The 5,148-nt window shown below is 48.6% G+C and overlaps 1 pseudogene; it reads right to left on the bottom strand.

Moving 5' to 3' along the window:
- Window positions 1-2,315: 2,315 nt before the first annotated feature.
- On the bottom strand, window positions 2,316-4,672 carry LOC100964926 (annotated as a pseudogene).
- Window positions 4,673-5,148: the final 476 nt, after the last annotated feature.

The raw sequence follows: 5,148 nt of genomic DNA, 5'->3' as shown, positions 1-5,148 counted from the left end.
TTCTCTTGCCTCAGCCTCCTGAGTAGCTGGGACCACAGGCACCCACCACAATGCCCAGCTATTTTTTTGTTGCAGTTTGGCTGGGGTCGGGTTCAAACCCGCCACCCTAGGTATATGTGGCCGGCGCCCTACTCAATGAGCCACAGGTGCCGCCCTACTTATTTGTATTTTCTAATTTTCCTACAATGAGTATGTATTTTGGTCAAATACACATTGGTCTTTTTTTGTTTAATGTTTAAATTTTACAGAGTCAAATTTGGCGTAGACGAGAAGAGCAGAGCAAAGTCCAGAACGATTGTAAATGAAAGCTTTTCCAAGTTGAACAACAGGTGGGGGGCAGGAGTCCATTTGATATTGGAGTAGGTTTTAGTTTGTGTGTTTATGTGTCAGTTCTTTTTTGTTGTATGGTGAAAATGCAATTATAGAAAAATAATTTGCAGTTACTCTGAAAAACTGCATTTTCCCCTTCTTATTTCTAGAGATCCTCCTCTGAGAATTCAAGGTTTAGACATAAATCAATTATGCACTGGGTAAAAAGGGGCAATACAGAGTAAAGAAAGAACATAAAAATCTTTGCCCTTACAAATACTATTTTTCTCTCTCTTCTCAGCTAACTTTGAAGCCTCTTCTTCTTTATTTATTCTCTTTCCTTTAACAAAGACATAAGGCAACTTTTGTCTATGCTGATTAAGTCATGGGAGAGGAAAAAGAAGTCAACCCAGATCTGGAGGCTAACAATGCAGTTGAGTGAATGAGGCACATATTGGAAAAGTTAACTAAAAATATGGGGCACTATGCACTCAGATATTAACTTACTTGCATAGAGAAGTCCTACAGCTGTTAAAGGGGGGCCTGGTAACTTTACTGGTCACAGTCTAGATCAGCAGTTCTCAACCTGTGGGTCGCGACCCCTTTGTAACAATGAAAATACATCCTGCATATCAGATATTTACATTACGATTCATAACAGTAGCAAAATTACAGTTATGAAGTAGCAACGAAAATAAAGTTTATGCTGAGGTCACCACAACATGAGGAACTGTATAAAAGGGTCATGACATTAGGAGGCATTAGGAAGGTTGAGAACCACTGGTCAAGATCAATACTGTTTCAGTGGAATTCTCCGCAGTGATGAAAGTGTGCTGCTTAACACACATGTGGTTATTATTTGAAATGTGGTTAGTAAAGTTGAGGAACAAAATTTTTAATTTTTTTTCTTTTTTTGTACAACCATTCATACAAATTCAACAAAAGGTAAAACTGTGGCAGGGAAGGTCTAAGAAACACCACCTTACAACAATGGCACTTACAAATGCAGAACTTTATGACTAGGAAATAGTCATGTTACAAACCTCACACTTCAAAGGAGAGAAAAGAAAAGAAAGGCTATGTGGGAGCATTTATTCTACTTCTTGACCGTGGTGAAATTAGATCTGTGTAGAGTATAAGAGCTCATGCTGGAGCAAATCCTCCTCAGTGCAAAGGCTGAAGTTGAAATTTTAAAATCTGAGAAAAGTGAATTCTACACAGAGGAAACTTGGCAAAGTATCTTACTTTGACTATAATTTGTATTTGTCCTCAACATGCTCATGTAACTTCTTGACATACAAGGAAGGCTCTCAACTTCCAGTTAAACATGCTTTTAAGTGGAAGGTCTCAGCCCACTTCCTCAGATCTGGGCACATTTGTAGGTGGGTTGTGTCAATGAAGTACAGGTTAAGTTTTCTCCTACCTTAAGGAAATCAGGCAAATTGGCAACCTCAAAACAATAAAAACACTGGTATGTGTTCAAACCTTGCATAAATAATTTTTAAACAATTTGTACAAAAATAGTTCTGCATAATGTAAGATGTAACAAAACCAAACCGAAAAAAAGTATCAATACGGCAGCAGATGTGGTGTGTGGTCCACTTTATGTAGACACCCAAAACCTTGGAGTTGCAAGGAAAGAGGTGTCCAAAACACCACCAACAAAAACTCTTAAGCTCACACTTCAATAAGAGAATTTCTCCAAAGTCCACCCTCCTCTCTGATGGGAATGTCTTCTTGTAAAGGCCGCCTTAGAAATGGTCCAGAAAGCAGTGCAATTATGATTCAGAAAGACCAAAGGAAAGCATCCGGCTCACTCATCCCCAAAATGGGTAGTTGAATGACTTCTACCTTGCAAAGACTTGCAAAATGGAATCGCTCTGTGGTCTGTTGTTTCAAGTTCCCAATGGAAAATAAAAGCCCTCCTTTCTTGTCAAGTCTTTACCCTCCCTTGCTGTGTGCCCTCCTCCTCCCTGTCTACCCCATATTTACATACTTGTCCTGGGACTAACTCAGTTTTTGCAGAAGTTTTTCTTCCACTTGCCCAAACTGGACACTCACAGACATTTGGGCTATGAACTGCTCACAGCCTGCCTTGGTGACTTGCTTGCAGTACCTCAGGTCAATATGACAGATGTTTCCACAGTGTTTAAAGAAGGACAGGCACTGATCAGTGACCTTATTGCAGTCTGACAGGTTGATCTCAGTTAAGGAGTCTCGGGTGGTGGTGCCGACAGCAGTGAGCAGGTTGATGGATTGGTTACAGTAACTCAAGTGGAGCTTGGACAGCAAGGGCATGTGGCAGGATGATGAGCAGCAGGGAAGCATCTGTGATGTCCAGGCCTACCAGGCGCAACTCCACAATGTTCCGGAGCTTGCTCTGATTGTCCATCTGACCTGGCCTATTATCTGTGGGTGGAGACAGGAGATCCCGCATCTGGGCATCCTTTAGTCCTTCCACCCACTGGATATCCAGGGTTCGAAGCAAAGGACAGCTGGAGCTACAGAGGACTGAGACAGCAATCCATGAACAGCCTGACAGCACCAAGTCTTGGAGCCCAGGCAAGCGGGTGATGAGCCAGCTCAGCTGCTTCTTGGAGATGTTGGTCCAGCTGAGGTCAAGGGAGACAGGGTGCCGCCGGATGATGCCACTCAGCATCAGGGGTGTGATGGACTTGCGGTGGTTCAAGTCGATGCATGTCCACAACTGCTTATCGCAGCACCAGCGGTTCCAGGTCCTGCAGACCCGCATGCAGACACACAAGTCTTGGTGGCTGAGGTAGCTGAAAATGGCCATCCACACCTCCCTGTGCATGACATGGGCTGCCCCATCCTCCAGGGGTAGCGAGTTGGGTGGGGGGCGAATGGGGAGTGGCCGATCACATGGCGCACCCTCTGGATGCATTTGGGTGGGGACACAGAGGACGGGGGCCAGGAGATGACATGGGGTGGGCTGCATAGGCTGGGCTCCAGCTGGTGTCGCAGCTCCTGGGGGGTCCCATTGAGCCCCTTGCTGAAGCGGTGGGGGCGCTCATAGAGACCCCGGGGACACTTGGGTTCCTCCTTCTCACTCTCAGGCTCTGACTTGATGGACTGGTGGTTCTGGTTGGCCAGGCTGCTCTCTGTTTTCTGGATTTCATGGTTGAGCTCTTTGCGCAGCTCCTTGTTGGGAAGCCGCCGTTTCAGGCACATCTTCACCTTCTTGTTCTCCTCCAGACACTCAGCTCCCTCGGTGGTGGGCCCAGCGGTGGGAGAGCCGGAGCGTGAGTGGTCACTCTCCTGGTCTTGGGGGGAGCCTCAGGCAGATCGTCCTCGGGTTCCTCCTTGAAGGCCAGAGGGGCTTGTTGGCCAGTGCCATCCGGTCCTCTGTATCCTTCCAGGGCCGTCGATTTTTCCTGAAAAGCTTATCTTCTCTGCCAGGTTTTAGCTGCTGCTGGAAGTGAGTGAGACTGGATCTCCACCAAGGGCTGAGGCTGTTGCCTAGAGGGGGCCTGGGCGGAGAGAGGTGAGAGCAGGAACCCGGGGACGTCTGAAGCGTCGAGGCTCGCTTGCAGCCACTGAGCTCTTGGGGCTTCTCATATTTCCGCTTCCTCCTCAGGTGCACACTGAGCTCTTGGGGCTTCTCATATTTCCGCTTCATCCTCAGGTGCACATCGTCAGACTTCCTACCTAGGATGCCGTCTGGGGGCACCTTCTTGGGGTGCTCGTCTGATCTGCGTCGGGGCGCCTCCTTACATTCACCCCTCTGCTTGGTAGGCTCCTGCCCATCCTTGATGTCCGGGTTCATCTTCTGCTCCTTGAGCAAGGAGCCGGGCAGATTTGAGGGATACTTAAAGCCAGGGCCACGCTTTTGTTTCCCAGTCTTGCCGGTGTGGTTACACTTCGGACACTCCCAGCAGTTTGGAAGCTCGTCGTTGACCACACCCTCTGACTCCTTAATCTTAAGGCATCCAGGGTGGATGATTTCATTGCAGATGGAGCACTCCATGAGCATGAGGTTAAATTTGCCTTCTTCCTCTTCCACCGTGTCTTCCTTCCCCGCCCCACCACACACCAGGCACACAGCAGTGTGGGGCAGCACTGGCGCGATGCACTGCCGCATGATGCAGCTTTGCTTCATCCGCCCAGGGCCCCCAAATTTCTTCAGGTCCTTGCAGAAGTGGCACTGTCCGCACTCTGTCCGCAGGCAGGCCTCGCACTTGCGGCATCGCGTCCGGCGCCCGCGAGCTCCTGCGGTTGTCCGGTTGTCCGCCAACTTCATTGCAGAAGACGGGCCTAGTTTCCCCTTGGGCCGACCCACAGCCGGGTTCTGGTCTGGCTCCAATTCATAGGCGTCGTCCTCAGCGCTCACCGACATGGCCATGGCTCATGGTGGGCCCAGGCTGGCGCGGGCTGACATGGTTGGAGCAGCGCCACTGCCGCCCGCCTGCCTGGCTCGGGGTCTGGCATGGGCTCGGAAAATTTTTAATTTATTTAGCTTAAATTTTAAATAATTACATGTGGCTGGTGGCTATAGTATTAAAGAATGCAGGCCACTTGTCCTATTACTTGAAGAGAGGTTTTGAAAAACTGGGAATAAAGAAAAGTGTTGGGGTCCCACCCCGAGAGGAACGTCAGCTGAGATCTGTGGAAACTGGCTGCAATCCCCTGAAGAAATAGAGTTAGGAGTAACAGTAAAGAAAGACAAGAGACATAGAGTAGAATTAAAAGTGGGAGCTCAGGCTTGGCGCCTATAGCTCAACCGGCTAAGGCGCCAGCCACGTACACCGAAGGTGGCGGGTTCGAATCCCCAGCCCGGACCCGCCAAACAACAATGACGGCTGCAACCAAAAAATAGCC

Source organism: Otolemur garnettii, unplaced genomic scaffold (genome assembly GCF_000181295.1).
Source record: "Otolemur garnettii isolate 467f Iridium unplaced genomic scaffold, OtoGar3 scaffold00147, whole genome shotgun sequence".
NCBI lineage: Eukaryota > Metazoa > Chordata > Mammalia > Primates > Galagidae > Otolemur > Otolemur garnettii.
The sequence above is the reverse complement of the archived record's forward strand: the minus strand, read 5'-3'. Positions and strand labels throughout refer to the sequence as shown.